The sequence below is a fragment of the Heterodontus francisci genome, chromosome 23, assembly GCF_036365525.1.
Source record: "Heterodontus francisci isolate sHetFra1 chromosome 23, sHetFra1.hap1, whole genome shotgun sequence".
NCBI classification, from domain to species: domain Eukaryota; kingdom Metazoa; phylum Chordata; class Chondrichthyes; order Heterodontiformes; family Heterodontidae; genus Heterodontus; species Heterodontus francisci.
Genome location: NC_090393.1, coordinates 73,820,789 through 73,848,412, shown reverse-complemented (window position 1 = coordinate 73,848,412; position 27,624 = coordinate 73,820,789).

The window sequence follows — 27,624 nt, the reverse complement described above, 5'->3', positions numbered from 1 at the left end:
GAAACAGGGCAGTCAGTTACCCTGGAAACAGGGGAGTCAGTTAACCTGGAAATAGGGCAGTCAGTTATCCCGGAAACAGGGTGATCAGTTACCCTGGAAACAGGGCAGTCAGTTACCCTGGAAACAGGGTGGTCAGTGACCCGGGAAACAGGGTGGTCAGTTACACCGGAAACAAGGTGATCAGTTATCCTGGAAACAGGGCGGTCAGTTACCCCGGAAATAGGGCGATCAGTTATCCTGGAAACAGGGCAGTCAGGTAGCCTGGAAACAGGGCAGTCAGTTACCCCGGAAACAGGGCAGTCAGTTATCCCGGAAACAGGGTGATCACTGACCCTGGCAACAGGGCAGTCAGTTACCCCGGAAACAGGGCAGTCAGTTACCCTGGAAACTGGGCAGTCAGTTACCCTGGAAGCAGGGTGATCAGTTACCTTGGAAACTGGGCAGTCAGTTACCCTGGAAACAGGGCAGTCAGTTCTCCCGGAAACAGGGCAGTCAGTTATCCCGGAAACAGGGAGATCAGTTACCCCGGAAACAGGGCAGTCAGTTACCCCGGAAACAGGGTGATCAGTTACCCTGGAAACTGGGCAGTCAGTTACCCTGGAAACAGGGTGATCAGTTACCCTGGAAACAGGGCAGTCAGTTACCCCGGAAACAGGGCAGTCAGTTACCCTGGAAACTGGGCAGTCAGTTACCCTGGAAACAGGGGAGTCAGTTATCCCGGAAGAAGGGTGATCAGTTATCCAGTAAACAGGGCAGTCAGTTACCCTGGAAACAGGGCAGTCAGTTACTCCGGAAACAGGGCAGTCAGTTACCCTGGAAACTGGGCAGTCAGTTACCCTGGAAACAGGGCAGTCAGTTATCCCGGAAACAGGGTGATCAGTTACCCTGGAAACAGGGCCGTCAGTTATCCCGAAAACAGGGCAGTCAGTTATCCCGGAAAAAGGGTGATCAGTTACCCTGGAAACTGGGCAGTCAGTTACCCTGGAAACAGGGCAGTCAGTTACCCCAGAAGCAGGGCAGTCATTTACCCAGGAAACAGGGCAGTCAGTTACCCCGGAAACTGGGCAGTCAGTTACCCTGGAAACAGGGCAGTCAGTGACCCTGGAAACTGGTTAGTCAGTTACCCCGGAAAAAGGGTGATTAGTTACCCCGGAAACAGGGCAGGCAGTTCCCCTGGAAAGAGGGCAGTCAGTTACCCTGGAAACAGGGCAGTCAGTTAACCTGGAAATAGGGCAGTCAGTTATCCTTGAAACAGGGCAGTCCGTTACCCGGGAAATAGGTAGGTAAGTTATCCTGGAAATAGGGCGGTCAGTTACCCCGGAAACAGGGAGATCAGTTACCCCGGAAACAGGGCAGTCAGTTACCCTGGTAACAGGGGAGTCAGTTACCCTGGAAAAAGGGTGGTCAGTGACCCGGGAAACAGGGTGATCAGTTATCCTGGAAAAAGGGCAGTCAGTTAGCCTGGAAACAGGGCAGTCAGTTACCCCGGAAACAGGGTGATCACTTACCCTGGAAACAGGGCGGTCAGTTATCCTGGAAACAGGGCGATCAGTTACCCCGGAAACAGGGTGATCAGTTATCCTGGAAACAGGGCAGTCAGTTAGCCTGGAAACAGGGCAGTCAGTTACCCCGGAAACAGGGCAGTCAGTTATCCCGGAAACAGGGTGATCACTTACCCCGGAAACAGGGCAGTCAGTTACCCCGGAAACAGGGCAGTCAGTTACCCTGGAAACAGGGCAGTCAGTTATCCCGGAAACAGGGCAGTCACTTACCCTGGAAACTGGGCAGTCAGTTACTCTGGAAACAGGGCAGTCAGTCATCCCGGAAACAGGGTTATCAGTTACCCTGGAAACAGGGCAGTCCGTTACCCCGGAAACAGGGCAGTCAGTTACCCTGGAAACTGGGCAGTCAGTTACCCTGGTAACAGGGCAGTCAGTGATCCCGGAAACAGGGTTATCAGTTACCCTGGAAACAGGGCAGTCAGTTATCCCGGAAACAGGGCAGTCAGTTATCCCGGAAATAGGGTGATCAGTTACCCTGGAAACTGGGCAATCAGTTCCCCTGGAAACAGGGCAGTCAGTTACCCCGGAAAGAGTGCAGTCAGTTACCCTGGAAACAGGGCAGTCAGTTATCCCGGAAACAGGGCAGTCATTTACCCTCGAAAAAGGGTATTCAGTTACTCTGGAAACTGGGCAGTCAGTTACCCTGGAAACAGGGCAGTCAGTTACCACCGAAACAGGGCAGTCAGTTACCCTGGAAACTGGGCAGTCAGTTACCCTGGAAACAGGGCAGTCAGTTATCCCGGAAACAGGGTTATCAGATACCCTGGAAACAGGGCAGTCAGTTATCCCGGAAACAGAGCAGTCAGTTACTTGGAAACAGGGCAGTCAGTTACCCTGGAAACAGGGAAGTCAGTTACCCCGGAAACTGGGCAGTCAGTCACCCTGGAAACAGGTTAGTCAGTTACCCCTGGAAACAGGGTGATCAGTTACCTCCAAAACTGGGCGGTCAGTTCCCCTGGAAACAGGGCAGCCAATTACCCTGGAAACAGGGCAGTTAGTTATCCCGGAAACAGGGTGATAAGTTACCCTGGAAACTGGGCAGTCAGTTACCCTGGAAACAGGGCGGTCAGATACCCCGGAAACCGGGCAGTCAGTTATCCTGGAAACAGGGTGATCAGTTACACTGGAAAGTGGGCAGTCAGTTACCCTGGAAACAGGGCAGTCAGTTATCCTGGAAATAGGGCGGTCCGTTACCCCGGAAATAGGGCGGTCAGTTGTCCTGGAAACAGGGCGGTCAGTTACCCCGGAAACAGGGAGATCAGTTACTCCAGAAACAGGGCGGTCAGTTAACCTGGAAACAGGGCGGACAGTTATCCAGTTTACAGGGCAGTCAGTTATCCCGCAAACAGGGCAGTCAGTTATCCTGGAAACAGGGCAGTCAGTTCTCCCGGAAACAGGGCAGTCAGTTATCCCGCAAACAGGGTGATCAGTTACCCTGGAAACAGGGCAGTCAGTTATCCCAGAAACAGGGTGATCAGTTACCCTGGAAACAGGGCAGTCAGTTACCCTGGAAATAGGGTGGTCAGTTACCCTGGAAACTGGGCAGTCAGTTACCCTGGAAACAGGGTGATCATTTACCCTGGAAACTGGGCAGTCAGTTACCCTGGAAACAGGGCAGTCAGTTCTCCCGGAAACAGGGCAGTCAGTTATCCCGGAAACAGGGAGATCAGTTACCCTGAAACAGGTCTTTCAGTTATCCTGGAAACAGGGTGATCAGTGACCCTGGAAACAGGGTGGTCAGTTACCCCGGAAACAGGGTGATCAGATATCCTGGAAACAGGGCGGTCAGTTACCCCGGAAACAGGGCAGTCAGTTACCCCGGAAACAGGGTGATCAGTTATCCTGGAAACAGGGCAGTCAGTTAGCCTGGAAACAGGGCAGTCAGTTATCCCGGAAACAGGGCAGTCAGTTATCCCGGAAACAGGGTGATCAGTTACCCTGGAAACAAGACAGTCAGTTACCCCGGAAACAGGGCAGTCAGTCACCCTGGAAAAAGGGCAGTCAGTTATCCCGGAAGCAGGGTGATCAGTTATCCAGTCAACAGGGCAGTCAGTTATCCTGGAAACAGGGCAGTCAGTTATCCCGGAAACAGGGCAGTCAGTTATCCCGGAAACAGGGTGATCAGTTACCCTGGAAACAGGGCAGTCAGTTACCCCGGAAACAGGGCAGTCAGTTACCCTGGAAACAGGGCAGTCAGTTATCCCGGAAACAGGGCAGTCAGTTACCCTGGAAACTGGGCAGTCAGTTACTCTGGAAACAGGGCAGTCAGTCATCCCGGAAACAGGGTTATCAGTTACCCTGGAAACAGGGCAGTCAGTTACCCCGGAAACAGGGCAGTCAGTTACACTGGAAACTGGGCAGTCAGTTACCCTGGAAACAGGGCAGTCAGTTATCCCGGAAACAGGGTGATCAGTTACCCTGGAAACAGGGAAGTCAGTTATCCCGGAAACAGGGCAGTCAGTTATCCCGGAAATGGGGTGATCAGTTACCCTGGAAACTGGGCAATCAGTTCCCCTGGAAACAGGGCAGTCAGTTACCCCGGAAACAGTGCAGTCAGTTACCCTGGAAACAGGGCAGTCAGTTATCCCGGAAACAGGGCAGTCATTTACCCTTGAAAAAGTGTATTCATGTACTCTGGAAACTGGGCAGTCAGTTACCCTGGAAACAGGGCAGTCAGTTACCACCGAAACAGGGCAGTCAGTTACCCTGGAAACTGGGCAGTCAGTTACCCTGGAAACAGGGCAGTCAGTTATCCCGGAAACAGGGTTATCAGATACCCTGGAAACAGGGCAGTCAGTTATCCCGGAAACAGAGCAGTCAGTTACTTGGAAACAGGGCAGTCAGTTACCCTGGAAACAGGGAAGTCAGTTACCCCGAAACTGGGCAGTCAGTCACCCTGGAAACAGGTTAGTCAGTTACCCCGGAAACAGGGTGATCAGTTACCCCGGAAACAGGGCAGTCATTTACCCAGGAAACAGGGCAGTCAGTTACCCCGGAAACTGGGCAGTCAGTTACCCTGGAAACAGGGCAGTCAGTGACCCTGGAAACTGGTTAGTCAGTTACCCCGGAAACAGGGTGATCAGTTACCCCGGAAACAGGGCAGGCAGTTCCCCTGGAAAGAGGGCAGTCAGTTACCCTGGAAACAGGGCAGTCAGTTAACCTGGAAATAGGGCAGTCAGTTATCCTTGAAACAGGGCAGTCCGTTACCCCGGAAATAGGTAGGTCAGTTATCCTGGAAATAGGGCGGTCAGTTACCCCGGAAACAGGGAGATCAGTTACCCTGGAAACAGGGTGGTCAGTGACCCGGGAAACAGGGTGGTCAGTTACACCGGAAACAAGGTGATCAGGTATCCTGGAAACAGGGCGGTCAGTTACCCCGGAAACAGGGTGATCAGTTATCCTGGAAACAGGGCAGTCAGGTAGCCTGGAAACAGGGCAGTCAGTTACCCCGGAAACAGGGCAGTCAGTTATCCCGGAAACAGGGTGATCACTGACCCTGGCATCAGGGCAGTCAGTTACCCCGGAAACAGGGCAGTCAGTTACCCTGGAAACTGGGCAGTCAGTTACCCTGGAAACAGGGTGATCAGTTACCCTGGAAACTGGGCAGTCAGTTACCCTGGAAACAGGGCAGTCAGTTCTCCCGGAAACAGGGCAGTCAGTTATCCCGGAAACAGGGAGATCAGTTACCCTGAAACAGGGCTTTCAGTTATCCTGGAAACAGGGTGGTCAGTGACCCTGGAAACAGGGTGGTCAGTTAACCCGGAAACAGGGTGATCAGATATCCTGGAAACAGGGCGGTCAGTTACCCCGGAAACAGGGCAGTCAGTTACCCCGGAAACAGGGGAGTCAGTTATCCCGGAAACAGGGTGATCAGTTACCCTGGAAACAAGGCAGTCAGTTAGCCTGGAAACAGGGCAGTCAGTTATCCCGGAAACAGGGGAGTCAGTTATCCCGGAAACAGGGTGATCAGTTACCCTGGAAACAAGGCAGTCACTTACCCCGGAAACAGGGCAGTCAGTCACCCTGGAAAAAGGGCAGTCAGTTATCCCGGAAGCAGGGTGATCAGTTCCCCTGGATACTGGGCAGTCAGTTACCCTGGAAACTGGGCAGTCAGTTAACCCGGAAACAGGGCAGTCAGTTATCCCGGAAAAAGGGTGATCAGTTACCCCGTAAACTGGGCAGTCAGTTACCCTGGAAAGAGGGCAGTCAGTTACCCCGGAAACAGGGTGATCAGATATCCTGGAAACAGGGCGGTCAGTTACCCCGGAAACAGGGTGATCAGTTATCCTGGAAACAGGGCAGTCAGTTACCCCGGAAACAGGGCAGTCAGTTACCCTGGAAACAGGGCAGTCAGTTATCCCGGAAACAGGGCAGTCAGTTACCCTGGAAACTGGGCAGTCAGTTACTCTGGAAACAGGGCATTCAGTCATCCCGGAAACAGGGTTATCAGTTACCCTGGAAACAGGGCAGTCAGTTACCCCGGAAACAGGGCAGTCAGTTACCCTGGAAACTGGGCAGTCAGTTACCCTGGAAACAGGGCAGTCAGTTATCCCGGAAACAGGGTTATCAGTTACCCTGGAAACAGGGCAGTCCGTTACCCCGGAAACAGGGCAGTCAGTTACCCTGGAAACTGGGCAGTCAGTTACCCTGGTAACAGGGCAGTCAGTGATCCCGGAAACAGGGTTATCAGTTACCCTGGAAACAGGGCAGTCAGTTATCCCGGAAACAGGGCAGTCAGATATCCCGGAAATAGGGTGATCAGTTACCCTGGAAACTGGGCAATCATTTCCCCTGGAAACAGGGCAGTCAGTTACCCCGGAAAGAGTGCAGTCAGTTACCCAGGAAACAGGGCAGTCAGTTATCCCGGAAACAGGGCAGTCATTTACCCTCGAAAAAGGGTATTCAGTTACTCTGGAAACTGGGCAGACAGTTACCCTGGAAACAGGGCAGTCAGTTACCACCGAAACAGGGCAGTCAGTTACCCTGGAAACTGGGCAGTCAGTTACCCTGGAAACAGGGCAGTCAGTTATCCCGGAAACAGGGTTATCAGATACCCTGGAAACAGGGCAGTCAGTTATCCCGGAAACAGAGCAGTCAGTTACTTGGAAACAGGGCAGTCAGTTACCCTGGAAACAGGGAAGTCAGTTACCCCGGAAACTGGGCAGTCAGTCACCCTGGAAACAGGTTAGTCAGTTACCCCTGGAAACAGGGTGATCAGTTACCTCTAAAACTGGGCGGTCAGTTCCCCTGGAAACAGGGCAGTCAATTACCCTGGAAACAGGGCAGTCAGTTATCCTGGAAACAGGGCAGTTAGTTATCCCGGAAACAGGGTGATAAGTTACCCTGGAAACTGGGCAGTCAGTTACCCTGGAAACAGGGCGGTCAGTTACCCCGGAAATCGGGCAGTCAGTTATCCTGGAAACAGGGTGATCAGTTACACTGGAAAGTGGGCAGTCAGTTACCCTGGAAACAGGGCAGTCAGTTATCCTGGAAATAGGGCGGTCCGTTACCCCGGAAATAGGGTGGTCAGTTGTCCTGGAAACAGGGCGGTCAGTTACCCCGGAAACAGGGAGATCAGTTACTCCAGAAACAGGGCGGTCAGTTAACCTGGAAACAGGGCGGACAGCTTTCCAGTTTACAGGGCAGTCAGTTATCCCGCAAACAGGGCAGGCAGTTATCCTGGAAACAGGGCAGTCAGTTCTCCCGGAAGCAGGGCAGTCAGTTATCCCGCAAACAGGGTGATCAGTTACCCTGGAAACAGGGCAGTCAGTTATCCCAGAAACAGGGTGATCAGTTACCCTGGAAACAGGGCAGTCAGTTACCCTGGAAACAGGGTGGTCAGTTACCCTGGAAACTGGGCAGTCAGTTACCCTGGAAACAGGGTGATCATTTACCCTGGAAACTGGGCAGTCAGTTACCCTGGAAACAGGGCAGTCAGTTCTCCCGGAAACAGGGCAGTCAGTTATCCCGGAAACAGGGAGATCAGTTACCCTGAAACAGGTCTTTCAGTTATCCTGGAAACAGGGTGGTCAGTGACCCTGGAAACAGGGTGGTCAGTTACCCCGGAAACAGGGTGATCAGATATCCTGGAAACAGGGCGGTCAGTTACCCCGGAAACAGGGCAGTCAGTTACCCCGGAAACAGGGTGATCAGTTATCCTGGAAACAGGGCAGTCAGTTAGCCTGGAAACAGGGCAGTCAGTTATCCCGGAAACAGGGCAGTCAGTTATCCCGGAAACAGGGTGATCAGTTACCCTGGAAACAAGACAGTCAGTTACCCCGGAAACAGGGCAGTCAGTCACCCTGGAAAAAGGGCAGTCAGTTATCCCGGAAGCAGGGTGATCAGTTATCCAGTCAACAGGGCAGTCAGTTATCCTGGAAACAGGGCAGTCAGTTATCCCGGAAACAGGGCAGTCAGTTATCCCGGAAACAGGGTGATCAGTTACCCTGGAAACAGGGCAGTCAGTTACCCCGGAAACAGGGCAGTCAGTTACCCTGGAAACAGGGCAGTCAGTTATCCCGGAAACAGGGCAGTCAGTTACCCTGGAAACTGGGCAGTCAGTTACTCTGGAAACAGGGCAGTCAGTCATCCCGGAAACAGGGTTATCAGTTACCCTGGAAACAGGGCAGTCAGTTACCCCGGAAACAGGGCAGTCAGTTACCCTGGAAACTGGGCAGTCAGTTACCCTGGAAACAGGGCAGTCAGTTATCCCGGAAACAGGGTGATCAGTTACCCTGGAAACAGGGCAGTCAGTTATCCCGGAAACAGGGCAGTCAGTTATCCCGGAAATGGGGTGATCAGTTACCCTGGAAACTGGGCAATCAGTTCCCCTGGAAACAGGGCAGTCAGTTACCCCGGAAACAGTGCAGTCAGTTACCCTGGAAACAGGGCAGTCAGTTATCCCGGAAACAGGGCAGTCATTTACCCTTGAAAAAGTGTATTCATGTACTCTGGAAACTGGGCAGTCAGTTACCCTGGAAACAGGGCAGTCAGTTACCACCGAAACAGGGCAGTCAGTTACCCTGGAAACTGGGCAGTCAGTTACCCTGGAAACAGGGCAGTCAGTTATCCCGGAAACAGGGTTATCAGATACCCTGGAAACAGGGCAGTCAGTTATCCCGGAAACAGAGCAGTCAGTTACTTGGAAACAGGGCAGTCAGTTACCCTGGAAACAGGGAAGTCAGTTACCCCGAAACTGGGCAGTCAGTCACCCTGGAAACAGGTTAGTCAGTTACCCCGGAAACAGGGTGATCAGTTACCCCGGAAACAGGGCAGTCATTTACCCAGGAAACAGGGCAGTCAGTTACCCCGGAAACTGGGCAGTCAGTTACCCTGGAAACAGGGCAGTCAGTGACCCTGGAAACTGGTTAGTCAGTTACCCCGGAAACAGGGTGATCAGTTACCCCGGAAACAGGGCAGGCAGTTCCCCTGGAAAGAGGGCAGTCAGTTACCCTGGAAACAGGGCAGTCAGTTAACCTGGAAATAGGGCAGTCAGTTATCCTTGAAACAGGGCAGTCCGTTACCCCGGAAATAGGTAGGTCAGTTATCCTGGAAATAGGGCGGTCAGTTACCCCGGAAACAGGGAGATCAGTTACCCTGGAAACAGGGTGGTCAGTGACCCGGGAAACAGGGTGGTCAGTTACACCGGAAACAAGGTGATCAGTTATCCTGGAAACAGGGCGGTCAGTTACCCCGGAAACAGGGTGATCAGTTATCCTGGAAACAGGGCAGTCAGGTAGCCTGGAAACAGGGCAGTCAGTTACCCCGGAAACAGGGCAGTCAGTTATCCCGGAAACAGGGTGATCACTGACCCTGGCAACAGGGCAGTCAGTTACCCCGGAAACAGGGCAGTCAGTTACCCTGGAAACTGGGCAGTCAGTTACCCTGGAAACAGGGTGATCAGTTACCCTGGAAACTGGGCAGTCAGTTACCCTGGAAACAGGGCAGTCAGTTCTCCCGGAAACAGGGCAGTCAGTTATCCCGGAAACAGGGAGATCAGTTACCCTGAAACAGGGTGATCAGATATCCTGGAAACAGGGCAGTCAGTTAGCCATGAAACAGGGCAGTCAGTTATCCCGGAAACAGGGCAGTCAGTTATCCCGGAAACAGGGTGATCAGTTACCCTGGAAACAAGACAGTCAGTTACCCCGGAAACAGGGCAGTCAGTCACCCTGGAAAAAGGGCAGTCAGTTATCCCGGAAGCAGGGTGATCAGTTATCCAGTCAACAGGGCAGTCAGTTATCCTGGAAACAGGGCAGTCAGTTATCCCGGAAACAGGGCAGTCAGTTATCCCGGAAACAGGGTGATCAGTTACCCTGGAAACAGGGCAGTCAGTTACCCCGGAAACAGGGCAGTCAGTTACCCTGGAAACAGGGCAGTCAGTTATCCCGGAAACAGGGCAGTCAGTTACCCTGGAAACTGGGCAGTCAGTTACTCTGGAAACAGGGCAGTCAGTCATCCCGGAAACAGGGTTATCAGTTACCCTGGAAACAGGGCAGTCAGTTACCCCGGAAACAGGGCAGTCAGTTACCCTGGAAACTGGGCAGTCAGTTACCCTGGAAACAGGGCAGTCAGTTATCCCGGAAACAGGGTGATCAGTTACCCTGGAAACAGGGCAGTCAGTTATCCCGGAAACAGGGCAGTCAGTTATCCCGGAAATGGGGTGATCAGTTACCCTGGAAACTGGGCAATCAGTTCCCCTGGAAACAGGGCAGTCAGTTACCCCGGAAACAGTGCAGTCAGTTACCCTGGAAACAGGGCAGTCAGTTATCCCGGAAACAGGGCAGTCATTTACCCTTGAAAAAGTGTATTCATGTACTCTGGAAACTGGGCAGTCAGTTACCCTGGAAACAGGGCAGTCAGTTACCACCGAAACAGGGCAGTCAGTTACCCTGGAAACTGGGCAGTCAGTTACCCTGGAAACAGGGCAGTCAGTTATCCCGGAAACAGGGGTATCAGATACCCTGGAAACAGGGCAGTCAGTTATCCCGGAAACAGAGCAGTCAGTTACTTGGAAACAGGGCAGTCAGTTACCCTGGAAACAGGGAAGTCAGTTACCCCGAAACTGGGCAGTCAGTCACCCTGGAAACAGGTTAGTCAGTTACCCCGGAAACAGGGTGATCAGTTACCCCGGAAACAGGGCAGTCATTTACCCAGGAAACAGGGCAGTCAGTTACCCCGGAAACTGGGCAGTCAGTTACCCTGGAAACAGGGCAGTCAGTGACCCTGGAAACTGGTTAGTCAGTTACCCCGGAAACAGGGTGATCAGTTACCCCGGAAACAGGGCAGGCAGTTCCCCTGGAAAGAGGGCAGTCAGTTACCCTGGAAACAGGGCAGTCAGTTAACCTGGAAATAGGGCAGTCAGTTATCCTTGAAACAGGGCAGTCCGTTACCCCGGAAATAGGTAGGTCAGTTATCCTGGAAATAGGGCGGTCAGTTACCCCGGAAACAGGGAGATCAGTTACCCTGGAAACAGGGTGGTCAGTGACCCGGGAAACAGGGTGGTCAGTTACACCGGAAACAAGGTGATCAGTTATCCTGGAAACAGGGCGGTCAGTTACCCCGGAAACAGGGTGATCAGTTATCCTGGAAACAGGGCAGTCAGGTAGCCTGGAAACAGGGCAGTCAGTTACCCCGGAAACAGGGCAGTCAGTTATCCCGGAAACAGGGTGATCACTGACCCTGGCAACAGGGCAGTCAGTTACCCCGGAAACAGGGCAGTCAGTTACCCTGGAAACTGGGCAGTCAGTTACCCTGGAAACAGGGTGATCAGTTACCCTGGAAACTGGGCAGTCAGTTACCCTGGAAACAGGGCAGTCAGTTCTCCCGGAAACAGGGCAGTCAGTTATCCCGGAAACAGGGAGATCAGTTACCCTGAAACAGGGTGATCAGATATCCTGGAAACAGGGCGGTCAGTTACCCTGGAAACAGGGCAGTCAGTTACCCCGGAAACAGGGTGATCAGTTATCCTGGAAACAGGGCAGTCAGTTAGCCTGGAAACAGGGCAGTCAGTTATCCCGGAAACAGGGCAGTCAGTTATCCCGGAAACAGGGTGATCAGTTACCCTGGAAACAAGGCAGTCAGTTACCCCGGAAACAGGGCAGTCAGTCACCCTGGAAAAAGGGCAGTCAGTTATCCCGGAAGCAGGGTGATCAGTTCCCCTGGATACTGGGCAGTCAGTTACCCTGGAAACAGGGCAGTCAGATACCCCGGAAACTGGGCAGTCAGTTACCCTGGAAACTGGGCAGTCAGTTAACCCGGAAACAGGGCAGTCAGTTATCCCGGAAAAAGGGTGATCAGTTACCCCGTAAACTGGGCAGTCAGTTACCCTGGAAAGAGGGCAGTCAGTTACCCCGGAAACCGGGTGATCAGATATCCTGGAAACAGGGCGGTCAGTTACCCCGGAAACATGGCAGTCAGTTACCCCGGAAACAGGGTGATCAGTTATCCTGGAAACAGGGCAGTCAGTTAGCCTGGAAACAGGGCAGTCAGTTATCCCGGAAACAGGGCAGTCAGTTATCCCGGAAACAGGGAGATCAGTTACCCTGAAACAGGTCTTTCAGTTATCCTGGAAACAGGGTGGTCAGTGACCCTGGAAACAGGGTGGTCAGTTACCCCGGAAACAGGGTGATCAGATATCCTGGAAACAGGGCGGTCAGTTACCCCGGAAACAGGGCAGTCAGTTACCCCGGAAACAGGGTGATCAGTTATCCTGGAAACAGGGCAGTCAGTTAGCCTGGAAACAGGGCAGTCAGTTATCCCGGAAACAGGGCAGTCAGTTATCCCGGAAACAGGGTGATCAGTTACCCTGGAAACAAGACAGTCAGTTACCCCGGAAACAGGGCAGTCAGTCACCCTGGAAAAAGGGCAGTCAGTTATCCCGGAAGCAGGGTGATCAGTTATCCAGTCAACAGGGCAGTCAGTTATCCTGGAAACAGGGCAGTCAGTTATCCCGGAAACAGGGCAGTCAGTTATCCCGGAAACAGGGTGATCAGTTACCCTGGAAACAGGGCAGTCAGTTACCCCGGAAACAGGGCAGTCAGTTACCCTGGAAACAGGGCAGTCAGTTATCCCGGAAACAGGGCAGTCAGTTACCCTGGAAACTGGGCAGTCAGTTACTCTGGAAACAGGGCAGTCAGTCATCCCGGAAACAGGGTTATCAGTTACCCTGGAAACAGGGCAGTCAGTTACCCCGGAAACAGGGCAGTGAGTTACCCTGGAAACTGGGCAGTCAGTTACCCTGGAAACAGGGCAGTCAGTTATCCCGGAAACAGGGTGATCAGTTACCCTGGAAACAGGGCAGTCAGTTACCCCGGAAACAGGGCGTTCAGTTACCCTGGAAAATGATTAGTCAGTTACCCCGGAAACAGGGTGTTCATTTATCCTGGAAACAGGGCAGTCAGTTAGCCTGGAAACAGGGCAGTCAGTTACCCCGGAAACAGGGCAGTCAGTTATCCCGGAAATGGGGTGATCAGTTACCCTGGAAACTGGGCAATCAGTTCCCCTGGAAACAGGGTGATCAGTTACCCTGGAAACAGGGCAGTCAGTTACCCCGGAAACAGGGCAGACAGTCACCCTGGAAAAAGGGCAGTCAGTTATCCCGGAAGAAGGGTGATCAGTTATCCAGTAAACAGGGCAGTCAGTTACCCTGGAAACAGGCAGTCAGTTACTCCGGAAACAGGGCAGTCAGTTACCCTGGAAACTGGGCAGTCAGTTACCCTGGAAACAGGGGAGTCAGTTATCCCGGAAACAGGGTGATCAGTTACCCTGGAAACAGGACCGTCAGTTATCCCGAAAACAGGGCAGTCAGTTATCCCGGAAAAAGGGTGATCAGTTACCCTGGAAACTGGGCAGTCAGTTACCCTGGAAACAGGGCAGTCAGTTACCCCGGAAGCAGGGCAGTCATTTACCCAGGAAACAGGGCAGTCAGTTACACGGAAACTGGGCAGTCAGTTCCCCTGGAAACAGGGCAGTCAGTGACCCTGGAAACTGGTTAGTCAGTTACCCCGGAAAAAGGGTGATCAGTTACCCCGGAAACAGGGCAGGCAGTTCCCCTGGAAAGAGGGCAGTCAGTTACCCTGGAAACAGGGCAGTCAGTTAACCTGGAAATAGGGCAGTCAGTTATCCTTGAAACAGGGCAGTCCGTTACCCGGGAAATAGGTAGGTAAGTTATCCTGGAAATAGGGCGGTCAGTTACCCCGGAAACAGGGAGATCAGTTACCCCGGAAACAGGGCAGTCAGCTACCCTGGTAACAGGGGAGTCAGTTACCCTGGAAACAGGGTGGTCAGTGACCCGGGAAACAGGGTGGTCAGTTACACCGGAAACAAGGTGATCAGTTATCCTGGAAACAGGGCGGTCAGTTACCCCGGAAACAGGGCAGTCAGTTACCCCGGAAACAGGGCAGTCAGTTATCCCGGAAACAGGGTGATCACTTACCCTGGAAACAGGGCAGTCAGTTACCCCGGAAACAGGGCAGTCAGTTACCCTGGAAACAGGGCAGTCAGTTATCCCGGAAACAGGGCAGTCAGTTACCCTGGAAACTGGGCGGTCAGTTACTCTGGAAACAGGGCAGTCAGTCATCCCGGAAACAGGGTTATCAGTTACCCTGGAAACAGGGCAGTCCGTTACCCCGGAAACAGGGCAGTCAGTTACCCTGGAAACTGGGCAGTCAGTTACCCTGGTAACAGGGCAGTCAGTGATCCCGGAAACAGGGTTATCAGTTACCCTGGAAACAGGGCAGTCAGTTATCCCGGAAACAGGGCAGTCAGTTATCCCGGAAATAGGGTGATCAGTTACCCTGGAAACTGGGCAATCAGTTCCCCTGGAAACAGGGCAGTCAGTTACCCCGGAAAGAGTGCAGTCAGTTACCCTGGAAACAGGGCAGTCAGTTATCCCGGAAACAGGGCAGTCATTTACCCTGGAAAAAGGGTATTCAGTTACTCTGGAAACTGGGCAGTCAGTTACCCTGGAAACAGGGCAGTCAGTTACCACCGAAACAGGGCAGTCAGTTACCCTGGAAACTGGGCAGTCAGTTACCCTGGAAACAGGGCAGTCAGTTATCCCGGAAACAGGGTTATCAGATACCCTGGAAACAGGGCAGTCAGTTATCCCGGAAACAGAGCAGTCAGTTACTTGGAAACAGGGCAGTCAGTTACCCTGGAAACAGGGAAGTCAGTTACCCCGGAAACTGGGCAGTCAGTCACCCTGGAAACAGGTTAGTCATTACCCCTGGAAACAGGGTGATCAGTTACCTCTAAAACTGGGCGGTCAGTTCCCCTGGAAACAGGGCAGTCAATTACCCTGGAAACAGGGCAGTCAGTTATCCTGGAAACAGGGCAGTTAGTTATCCCGGAAACAGGGTGATAAGTTACCCTGGAAACTGGGCAGTCAGTTACCCTGGAAACAGGGCGGTCAGTTACCCCGGAAACCGGGCAGTCAGTTATCCTGGAAATAGGGCGGTCCGTTACCCCGGAAATAGGGCGGTCAGTTGTCCTGGAAACAGGGCAGTCAGTTACCCTGGAAACAGGGCAGTCAGTTACCCCGGAAGCAGGGCAGTCATTTACCCAGGAAACAGGGCAGTCAGTTACCCCGGAAACTGGGCAGTCAGTTCCCCTGGAAACAGGGCAGTCAGTGACCCTGGAAACTGGTTAGTCAGTTACCCCGGAAAAAGGGTGATCAGTTACCCCGGAAACAGGGCAGGCAGTTCCCCTGGAAAGAGGGCAGTCAGTTACCCTGGAAACAGGGCAGTCAGTTAACCTGGAAATAGGGCAGTCAGTTATCCTTGAAACAGGGCAGTCCGTTACCCGGGAAATAGGTAGGTAAGTTATCCTGGAAATAGGGCGGTCAGTTACCCCGGAAACAGGGAGATCAGTTACCCCGGAAACAGGGCAGTCAGCTACCCTGGTAACAGGGGAGTCAGTTACCCTGGAAACAGGGTGGTCAGTGACCCGGGAAACAGGGTGGTCAGTTACACCGGAAACAAGGTGATCAGTTATCCTGGAAACAGGGCGGTCAGTTACCCCGGAAACAGGGCAGTCAGTTACCCCGGAAACAGGGCAGTCAGTTATCCCGGAAACAGGGTGATCACTTACCCTGGAAACAGGGCAGTCAGTTACCCCGGAAACAGGGCAGTCAGTTACCCTGGAAACAGGGCAGTCAGTTATCCCGGAAACAGGGCAGTCAGTTACCCTGGAAACTGGGCAGTCAGTTACTCTGGAAACAGGGCAGTCAGTCATCCCGGAAACAGGGTTATCAGTTACCCTGGAAACAGGGCAGTCCGTTACCCCGGAAACAGGGCAGTCAGTTACCCTGGAAACTGGGCAGTCAGTTACCCTGGTAACAGGGCAGTCAGTGATCCCGGAAACAGGGTTATCAGTTACCCTGGAAACAGGGCAGTCAGTTATCCCGGAAACAGGGCAGTCAGTTATCCCGGAAATAGGGTGATCAGTTACCCTGGAAACTGGGCAATCAGTTCCCCTGGAAACAGGGCAGTCAGTTACCCCGGAAAGAGTGCAGTCAGTTACCCTGGAAACAGGGCAGTCAGTTATCCCGGAAACAGGGCAGTCATTTACCCTGGAAAAAGGGTATTCAGTTACTCTGGAAACTGGGCAGTCAGTTACCCTGGAAACAGGGCAGTCAGTTACCACCGAAACAGGGCAGTCAGTTACCCTGGAAACTGGGCAGTCAGTTACCCTGGAAACAGGGCAGTCAGTTATCCCGGAAACAGGGTTATCAGATACCCTGGAAACAGGGCAGTCAGTTATCCCGGAAACAGAGCAGTCAGTTACTTGGAAACAGGGCAGTCAGTTACCCTGGAAACAGGGAAGTCAGTTACCCCGGAAACTGGGCAGTCAGTCACCCTGGAAACAGGTTAGTCATTACCCCTGGAAACAGGGTGATCAGTTACCTCTAAAACTGGGCGGTCAGTTCCCCTGGAAACAGGGCAGTCAATTACCCTGGAAACAGGGCAGTCAGTTATCCTGGAAACAGGGCAGTTAGTTATCCCGGAAACAGGGTGATAAGTTACCCTGGAAACTGGGCAGTCAGTTACCCTGGAAACAGGGCGGTCAGTTACCCCGGAAACCGGGCAGTCAGTTATCCTGGAAATAGGGCGGTCCGTTACCCCGGAAATAGGGCGGTCAGTTGTCCTGGAAACAGGGCGGTCAGTTACCCCGGAAACAGGGAGATCAGTTACTCCAGAAACAGGGCGGTCAGTTAACCTGGAAACAGGGCGGACAGTTATCCAGTAAACAGGGCAGTCAGTTATGCCGCAAACAGGGCAGTCAGTTATCCTGGAAACAGGGCAGTCAGTTCTCCCGGAAACAGGGCAGTCAGTTATCCCGCAAACAGGGTGATCAGTTACCCTGCAAACAGGGCAGTCAGTTATCCCAGAAACAGGGTGATCAGTTACCCTGGAAACAGGGCAGTCAGTTACCCTGGAAACAGGGTGGTCAGTTACCCTGGAAACTGGGCAGTCAGTTACCCTGGAAACAGGGTGATCATTTACCCTGGAAACTGGGCAGTCAGTTAACCTGGAAACAGGGCAGTCAGTTCTCCCGGAAACAGGGCAGTCAGTTATCCCGGAAACAGGGAGATCAGTTACCCTGAAACAGGTCTTTCAGTTATCCTGGAAACAGGGTGGTCAGTGACCCTGGAAACAGGGTGGTCAGTTACCCCGGAAACAGGGTGATCAGATATCCTGGAAACAGGGCGGTCAGTTACCCCGGAAACAGGGCAGTCAGTTACCCCGGAAACAGGGTGATCAGTTATCCTGGAAACAGGGCAGTCAGTTAGCCTGGAAACAGGGCAGTCAGTTATCCCGGAAACAGGGCAGTCAGTTATCCCGGAAACAGGGTGATCAGTTACCCTGGAAACAAGACAGTCAGTTACCCCGGAAACAGGGCAGTCAGTCACCCTGGAAAAAGGGCAGTCAGTTATCCCGGAAGCAGGGTGATCAGTTATCCAGTCAACAGGGCAGTCAGTTATCCTGGAAACAGGGCAGTCAGTTATCCCGGAAACAGGGCAGTCAGTTATCCCGGAAACAGGGTGATCAGTTACCCTGGAAACAGGGCAGTCAGTTACCCCGGAAACAGGGCAGTCAGTTACCCTGGAAACAGGGCAGTCAGTTATCCCGGAAACAGGGCAGTCAGTTACCCTGGAAACTGGGCAGTCAGTTACTCTGGAAACAGGGCAGTCAGTCATCCCGGAAACAGGGTTATCAGTTACCCTGGAAACAGGGCAGTCAGTTACCCCGGAAACAGGGCAGTCAGTTACCCTGGAAACTGGGCAGTCAGTTACCCTGGAAACAGGGCAGTCAGTTATCCCGGAAACAGGGTGATCAGTTACCCTGGAAACAGGGCAGTCAGTTATCCCGGAAACAGGGCAGTCAGTTATCCCGGAAATGGGGTGATCAGTTACCCTGGAAACTGGGCAATCAGTTCCCCTGGAAACAGGGCAGTCAGTTACCCCGGAAACAGTGCAGTCAGTTACCCTGGAAACAGGGCAGTCAGTTATCCCGGAAACAGGGCAGTCATTTACCCTTGAAAAAGTGTATTCATGTACTCTGGAAACTGGGCAGTCAGTTACCCTGGAAACAGGGCAGTCAGTTACCACCGAAACAGGGCAGTCAGTTACCCTGGAAACTGGGCAGTCAGTTACCCTGGAAACAGGGCAGTCAGTTATCCCGGAAACAGGGTTATCAGATACCCTGGAAACAGGGCAGTCAGTTATCCCGGAAACAGAGCAGTCAGTTACTTGGAAACAGGGCAGTCAGTTACCCTGGAAACAGGGAAGTCAGTTACCCCGAAACTGGGCAGTCAGTCACCCTGGAAACAGGTTAGTCAGTTACCCCGGAAACAGGGTGATCAGTTAGCCCGGAAACAGGGCAGTCATTTACCCAGGAAACAGGGCAGTCAGTTACCCCGGAAACTGGGCAGTCAGTTACCCTGGAAACAGGGCAGTCAGTGACCCTGGAAACTGGTTAGTCAGTTACCCCGGAAACAGGGTGATCAGTTTACCCCGGAAACAGGGCAGGCAGTTCCCCTGGAAAGAGGGCAGTCAGTTACCCTGGAAACAGGGCAGTCAGTTAACCTGGAAATAGGGCAGTCAGTTATCCTTGAAACAGGGCAGTCCGTTACCCCGGAAATAGGTAGGTCAGTTATCCCGAAAACAGGGCAGTCAGTTATCCCGGAAATGGGGTGATCAGTTACCCTGGAAACTGGGCAATCAGTTCCCCTGGAAACAGGGCAGTCAGTTACCCCGGAAACAGTGCAGTCAGTTACCCTTGAAACAGGGCAGTCAGTTATCCCGGAAACAGGGCAGTCATTTACCCTTGAAAAAGTGTATTCATGTACTCTGGAAACTGGGCAGTCAGTTACCCTGGAAACAGGGCAGTCAGTTACCCCGGAAACTGGGCAGTCAGTCACCCTGGAAACAGGTTAGTCATTACCCCTGGAAACAGGGTGATCAGTTACCTCTAAAACTGGGCGGTCAGTTCCCCTGGAAACAGGGCAGTCAATTACCCTGGAAACAGGGCAGTCAGTTATCCTGGAAACAGGGCAGTTAGTTATCCCGGAAACAGGGTGATAAGTTACCCTGGAAACTGGGCAGTCAGTTACCCTGGAAACAGGGCGGTCAGTTACCCCGGAAACCGGGCAGTCAGTTATCCTGGAAATAGGGCGGTCCGTTACCCCGGAAATAGGGCGGTCAGTTGTCCTGGAAACAGGGCGGTCAGTTACCCCGGAAACAGGGAGATCAGTTACTCCAGAAACAGGGCGGTCAGTTAACCTGGAAACAGGGCGGACAGTTATCCAGTAAACAGGGCAGTCAGTTATCCCGCAAACAGGGCAGTCAGTTATCCTGGAAACAGGGCAGTCAGTTCTCCCGGAAACAGGGCAGTCAGTTATCCCGCAAACAGGGTGATCAGTTACCCTGCAAACAGGGCAGTCAGTTATCCCAGAAACAGGGTGATCAGTTACCCTGGAAACAGGGCAGTCAGTTACCCTGGAAACAGGGTGGTCAGTTACCCTGGAAACTGGGCAGTCAGTTACCCTGGAAACAGGGTGATCATTTACCCTGGAAACTGGGCAGTCAGTTAACCTGGAAACAGGGCAGTCAGTTCTCCCGGAAACAGGGCAGTCAGTTATCCCGGAAACAGGGAGATCAGTTACCCTGAAACAGGTCTTTCAGTTATCCTGGAAACAGGGTGGTCAGTGACCCTGGAAACAGGGTGGTCAGTTACCCCGGAAACAGGGTGATCAGATATCCTGGAAACAGGGCGGTCAGTTACCCCGGAAACAGGGCAGTCAGTTACCCCGGAAACAGGGTGATCAGTTATCCTGGAAACAGGGCAGTCAGTTAGCCTGGAAACAGGGCAGTCAGTTATCCCGGAAACAGGGCAGTCAGTTATCCCGGAAACAGGGTGATCAGTTACCCTGGAAACAAGACAGTCAGTTACCCCGGAAACAGGGCAGTCAGTCACCCTGGAAAAAGGGCAGTCAGTTATCCCGGAAGCAGGGTGATCAGTTATCCAGTCAACAGGGCAGTCAGTTATCCTGGAAACAGGGCAGTCAGTTATCCCGGAAACAGGGCAGTCAGTTATCCCGGAAACAGGGTGATCAGTTACCCTGGAAACAGGGCAGTCAGTTACCCCGGAAACAGGGCAGTCAGTTACCCTGGAAACAGGGCAGTCAGTTATCCCGGAAACAGGGCAGTCAGTTACCCTGGAAACTGGGCAGTCAGTTACTCTGGAAACAGGGCAGTCAGTCATCCCGGAAACAGGGTTATCAGTTACCCTGGAAACAGGGCAGTCAGTTACCCCGGAAACAGGGCAGTCAGTTACCCTGGAAACTGGGCAGTCAGTTACCCTGGAAACAGGGCAGTCAGTTATCCCGGAAACAGGGTGATCAGTTACCCTGGAAACAGGGCAGTCAGTTATCCCGGAAACAGGGCAGTCAGTTATCCCGGAAATGGGGTGATCAGTTACCCTGGAAACTGGGCAATCAGTTCCCCTGGAAACAGGGCAGTCAGTTACCCCGGAAACAGTGCAGTCAGTTACCCTGGAAACAGGGCAGTCAGTTATCCCGGAAACAGGGCAGTCATTTACCCTTGAAAAAGTGTATTCATGTACTCTGGAAACTGGGCAGTCAGTTACCCTGGAAACAGGGCAGTCAGTTACCACCGAAACAGGGCAGTCAGTTACCCTGGAAACTGGGCAGTCAGTTACCCTGGAAACAGGGCAGTCAGTTATCCCGGAAACAGGGTTATCAGATACCCTGGAAACAGGGCAGTCAGTTATCCCGGAAACAGAGCAGTCAGTTACTTGGAAACAGGGCAGTCAGTTACCCTGGAAACAGGGAAGTCAGTTACCCCGAAACTGGGCAGTCAGTCACCCTGGAAACAGGTTAGTCAGTTACCCCGGAAACAGGGTGATCAGTTAGCCCGGAAACAGGGCAGTCATTTACCCAGGAAACAGGGCAGTCAGTTACCCCGGAAACTGGGCAGTCAGTTACCCTGGAAACAGGGCAGTCAGTGACCCTGGAAACTGGTTAGTCAGTTACCCCGGAAACAGGGTGATCAGTTTACCCCGGAAACAGGGCAGGCAGTTCCCCTGGAAAGAGGGCAGTCAGTTACCCTGGAAACAGGGCAGTCAGTTAACCTGGAAATAGGGCAGTCAGTTATCCTTGAAACAGGGCAGTCCGTTACCCCGGAAATAGGTAGGTCAGTTATCCCGAAAACAGGGCAGTCAGTTATCCCGGAAATGGGGTGATCAGTTACCCTGGAAACTGGGCAATCAGTTCCCCTGGAAACAGGGCAGTCAGTTACCCCGGAAACAGTGCAGTCAGTTACCCTTGAAACAGGGCAGTCAGTTATCCCGGAAACAGGGCAGTCATTTACCCTTGAAAAAGTGTATTCATGTACTCTGGAAACTGGGCAGTCAGTTACCCTGGAAACAGGGCAGTCAGTTACCACCGAAACAGGGCAGTCAGTTACCCTGGAAACTGGGCAGTCAGTTACCCTGGAAACAGGGCAGTCAGTTATCCCGGAAACAGGGTTATCAGATACCCTGGAAACAGGGCAGTCAGTTATCCCGGAAACAGAGCAGTCAGTTACTTGGAAACAGGGCAGTCAGTTACCCTGGAAACAGGGAAGTCAGTTACCCCGAAACTGGGCAGTCAGTCACCCTGGAAACAGGTTAGTCAGTTACCCCGGAAACAGGGTGATCAGTTACCCCGGAAACAGGGCAGTCATTTACCCAGGAAACAGGGCAGTCTGTTACCCCGGAAACTGGGCAGTCAGTTACCCTGGAAACAGAGCAGTCAGTTACTTGGAAACAGGGCAGTCAGTTACCCTGGAAACAGGGAAGTCAGTTACCCCGAAACTGGGCAGTCAGTCACCCTGGAAACAGGTTAGTCAGTTACCCTGGAAACAGGGCGGTCAGTTACCCCGGAAACCGGGCAGTCAGTTATCCTGGAAATAGGGCGGTCCGTTACCCCGGAAATAGGGCGGTCAGTTGTCCTGGAAACAGGGCGGTCAGTTACCCCGGAAACAGGGAGATCAGTTACTCCAGAAACAGGGCGGTCAGTTAACCTGGAAACAGGGCGGACAGTTATCCAGTAAACAGGGCAGTCAGTTATCCCGCAAACAGGGCAGTCAGTTATCCTGGAAACAGGGCAGTCAGTTCTCCCGGAAACAGGGCAGTCAGTTATCCCGCAAACAGGGTGATCAGTTACCCTGCAAACAGGGCAGTCAGTTATCCCAGAAACAGGGTGATCAGTTACCCTGGAAACAGGGCAGTCAGTTACCCTGGAAACAGGGTGGTCAGTTACCCTGGAAACTGGGCAGTCAGTTACCCTGGAAACAGGGTGATCATTTACCCTGGAAACTGGGCAGTCAGTTAACCTGGAAACAGGGCAGTCAGTTCTCCCGGAAACAGGGCAGTCAGTTATCCCGGAAACAGGGAGATCAGTTACCCTGAAACAGGTCTTTCAGTTATCCTGGAAACAGGGTGGTCAGTGACCCTGGAAACAGGGTGGTCAGTTACCCCGGAAACAGGGTGATCAGATATCCTGGAAACAGGGCGGTCAGTTACCCCGGAAACAGGGCAGTCAGTTACCCCGGAAACAGGGTGATCAGTTATCCTGGAAACAGGGCAGTCAGTTAGCCTGGAAACAGGGCAGTCAGTTATCCCGGAAACAGGGCAGTCAGTTATCCCGGAAACAGGGTGATCAGTTACCCTGGAAACAAGACAGTCAGTTACCCCGGAAACAGGGCAGTCAGTCACCCTGGAAAAAGGGCAGTCAGTTATCCCGGAAGCAGGGTGATCAGTTATCCAGTCAACAGGGCAGTCAGTTATCCTGGAAACAGGGCAGTCAGTTATCCCGGAAACAGGGCAGTCAGTTATCCCGGAAACAGGGTGATCAGTTACCCTGGAAACAGGGCAGTCAGTTACCCCGGAAACAGGGCAGTCAGTTACCCTGGAAACAGGGCAGTCAGTTATCCCGGAAACAGGGCAGTCAGTTACCCTGGAAACTGGGCAGTCAGTTACTCTGGAAACAGGGCAGTCAGTCATCCCGGAAACAGGGTTATCAGTTACCCTGGAAACAGGGCAGTCAGTTACCCCGGAAACAGGGCAGTCAGTTACCCTGGAAACTGGGCAGTCAGTTACCCTGGAAACAGGGCAGTCAGTTATCCCGGAAACAGGGTGATCAGTTACCCTGGAAACAGGGCAGTCAGTTATCCCGGAAACAGGGCAGTCAGTTATCCCGGAAATGGGGTGATCAGTTACCCTGGAAACTGGGCAATCAGTTCCCCTGGAAACAGGGCAGTCAGTTACCCCGGAAACAGTGCAGTCAGTTACCCTGGAAACAGGGCAGTCAGTTATCCCGGAAACAGGGCAGTCATTTACCCTTGAAAAAGTGTATTCATGCACTCTGGAAACTGGGCAGTCAGTTACCCTGGAAACAGGGCAGTCAGTTACCACCGAAACAGGGCAGTCAGTTACCCTGGAAACTGGGCAGTCAGTTACCCTGGAAACAGGGCAGTCAGTTATCCCGGAAACAGGGTTATCAGATACCCTGGAAACAGGGCAGTCAGTTATCCCGGAAACAGAGCAGTCAGTTACTTGGAAACAGGGCAGTCAGTTACCCTGGAAACAGGGAAGTCAGTTACCCCGAAACTGGGCAGTCAGTCACCCTGGAAACAGGTTAGTCAGTTACCCCGGAAACAGGGTGATCAGTTAGCCCGGAAACAGGGCAGTCATTTACCCAGGAAACAGGGCAGTCAGTTACCCCGGAAACTGGGCAGTCAGTTACCCTGGAAACAGGGCAGTCAGTGACCCTGGAAACTGGTTAGTCAGTTACCCCGGAAACAGGGTGATCAGTTTACCCCGGAAACAGGGCAGGCAGTTCCCCTGGAAAGAGGGCAGTCAGTTACCCTGGAAACAGGGCAGTCAGTTAACCTGGAAATAGGGCAGTCAGTTATCCTTGAAACAGGGCAGTCCGTTACCCCGGAAATAGGTAGGTCAGTTATCCCGAAAACAGGGCAGTCAGTTATCCCGGAAATGGGGTGATCAGTTACCCTGGAAACTGGGCAATCAGTTCCCCTGGAAACAGGGCAGTCAGTTACCCCGGAAACAGTGCAGTCAGTTACCCTTGAAACAGGGCAGTCAGTTATCCCGGAAACAGGGCAGTCATTTACCCTTGAAAAAGTGTATTCATGTACTCTGGAAACTGGGCAGTCAGTTACCCTGGAAACAGGGCAGTCAGTTACCACCGAAACAGGGCAGTCAGTTACCCTGGAAACTGGGCAGTCAGTTACCCTGGAAACAGGGCAGTCAGTTATCCCGGAAACAGGGTTATCAGATACCCTGGAAACAGGGCAGTCAGTTATCCCGGAAACAGAGCAGTCAGTTACTTGGAAACAGGGCAGTCAGTTACCCTGGAAACAGGGAAGTCAGTTACCCCGAAACTGGGCAGTCAGTCACCCTGGAAACAGGTTAGTCAGTTACCCCGGAAACAGGGTGATCAGTTACCCCGGAAACAGGGCAGTCATTTACCCAGGAAACAGGGCAGTCTGTTACCCCGGAAACTGGGCAGTCAGTTACCCTGGAAACAGGGCAGTCAGTGACCCTGGAAACTGGTTAGTCAGTTACCCCGGACACAGGGTGATCAGTTACCCCGGAAACAGGGCAGGCAGTTCCCCTGGAAAGAGGGCAGTCAGTTACCCTGGAAACAGGGCAGTCAGTTAACCTGGAAATAGGGCAGTCAGTTATCCTTGAAACAGGGCAGTCCGTTACCCCGGAAATAGGTAGGTCAGTTATCCTGGAAATAGGGCGGTCAGTTACCCCGGAAACAGGGAGATCAGTTACCCTGGAAACAGGGTGGTCAGTGACCCGGGAAACAGGGTGGTCAGTTACACCGGAAACAAGGTGATCAGTTATCCTGGAAACAGGGCGGTCAGTTACCCCGGAAACAGGGTGATCAGTTATCCTGGAAACAGGGCAGTCAGGTAGCCTGGAAACAGGGCAGTCAGTTACCCCGGAAACAGGGCAGTCAGTTATCCCGGAAACAGGGTGATCACTGACCCTGGCATCAGGGCAGTCAGTTACCCCGGAAACAGGGCAGTCAGTTACCCTGGAAACTGGGCAGTCAGTTACCCTGGAAACAGGGTGATCAGTTACCCTGGAAACTGGGCAGTCAGTTACCCTGGAAACAGGGCAGTCAGTTCTCCCGGAAACAGGGCAGTCAGTTATCCCGGAAACAGGGAGATCAGTTACCCTGAAACAGGGCTTTCAGTTATCCTGGAAACAGGGTGGTCAGTGACCCTGGAAACAGGGTGGTCAGTTAACCCGGAAACAGGGTGATCAGATATCCTGGAAACAGGGCGGTCAGTTACCCCGGAAACAGGGCAGTCAGTTACCCCGGAAACAGGGTGATCAGTTATCCTGGAAACAGGGCAGTCAGTTAGCCTGGAAACAGGGCAGTCAGTTATCCCGGAAACAGGGCAGTCAGTTATCCCGGAAACAGGGTGATCAGTTACCCTGGAAACAAGGCAGTCAGTTACCCCGGAAACAGGGCAGTCAGTCACCCTGGAAAAAGGGCAGTCAGTTATCCCGGAAGCAGGGTGATCAGTTCCCCTGGAAACTGGGCAGTCAGTTACCCTGGAAACAGGGCAGTCAGATACCCCGGAAACAGGGCAGTCAGTTACCCTGGAAACTGGGCAGTCAGTTAACCCGGAAACAGGGCAGTCAGTTATCCCGGAAAAAGGGTGATCAGTTACCCCGTAAACTGGGCAGTCAGTTACCCTGGAAAGAGGGCAGTCAGTTACCCCGGAAACAGGGTGATCAGATATCCTGGAAACAGGGCGGTCAGTTACCCCGGAAACAGGGCAGTCAGTTACCCCGGAAACAGGGTGATCAGTTATCCTGGAAACAGGGCAGTCAGTTAGCCTGGAAACAGGGCAGTCAGTTATCCCGGAAACAGGGCAGTCAGTTATCCCGGAAACAGGGTGATCAGTTACCCTGGAAACAGGGCAGTCAGTTACCCCGGAAACAGGGCAGACAGTCACCCTGGAAAAAGGGCAGTCAGTCATCCCGGAAGAAGGGTGATCAGTTATCCAGTAAACAGGGCAGTCAGTTATCCTGGAAACAGGGCAGTCAGTTATCCCGGAAACAGGGCAGTCAGTTATCCTGGAAACAGGGTGATCAGTTACCCTGGAAACAGGGCAGTCAGTTACCCCGGAAACAGGGCAGTCAGTTACCCTGGAAACAGGGCAGTCAGTGATCCCGGAAACAGGGCAGTCAGTTACCCTGGAAACTGGGCAGTCAGTTACTCTGGAAACAGGGCAGTCAGTCATCCCGGAAACAGGGTTATCAGTTACCCAGGAAACAGGGCAGTCAGTTACCCCGGAAACAGGGCAGTCAGTTACCCTGGAAACTGGGCTGTCAGTTACCCTGGAAACAGGGCAGTCAGTTATCCCGGAAACAGGGTGATCAGTTACCCTGGAAACAGGGCAGTCAGTTATCCCGGAAACAGGGCAGTCAGTTATCCCGGAAATAGGGTGATCAGTTACCCTGGAAACTGGGCAATCAGTTCCCCTGGAAACAGGGCAGTCAGTTACCCCGGAAACAGTGCAGTCAGTTACCCTGGAAACAGGGCAGTCAGTTATCCCGGAAACAGGGCAGTCATTTACCCTGGAAAAAGGGTATTCAGTTACTCTGGAAACTGGGCAGTCAGTTACCCTGGAAACAGGGCACTCAGTTACCACCGAATCAGGGCAGTCAGTTACCCTGGAAACTGGGCAGTCAGTTACCCTGGAAACAGGGCAGTCAGTTATCCCGGAAACAGAGCAGTCAGTTACTTGGAAACAGGGCAGTCAGTTACCCCGGAAACAGGGCAGTCAGTTATCCCGGAAACAGGGTGATCACTGACCCTGGCATCAGGGCAGTCAGTTACCCCGGAAACAGGGCAGTCAGTTACCCTGGAAACTGGGCAGTCAGTTACCCTGGAAACAGGGTGATCAGTTACCCTGGAAACTGGGCAGTCAGTTACCCTGGAAACAGGGCAGTCAGTTCTCCCGGAAACAGGGCAGTCAGTTATCCCGGAAACAGGGCAGTCAGTTATCCCGGAAATAGGGTGATCAGTTACCCTGGAAACTGGGCAATCAGTTCCCCTGGAAACAGGGCAGTCAGTTACCCCGGAAACAGTGCAGTCAGTTACCCTGGAAACAGGGCAGTCAGTTATCCCGGAAACAGGGCAGTCATTTACCCTGGAAAAAGGGTATTCAGTTACTCTGGAAACTGGGCAGTCAGTTACCCTGGAAACAGGGCACTCAGTTACCACCGAAACAGGGCAGTCAGTTACCCTGGAAACTGGGCAGTCAGTTACCCTGGAAACAGGGCAGTCAGTTATCCCGGAAACAGAGCAGTCAGTTACTTGGAAACAGGGCAGTCAGTTACCCCGGAAACAGGGCAGTCAGTTATCCCGGAAACAGGGTGATCACTGACCCTGGCATCAGGGCAGTCAGTTACCCCGGAAACAGGGCAGTCAGTTACCCTGGAAACTG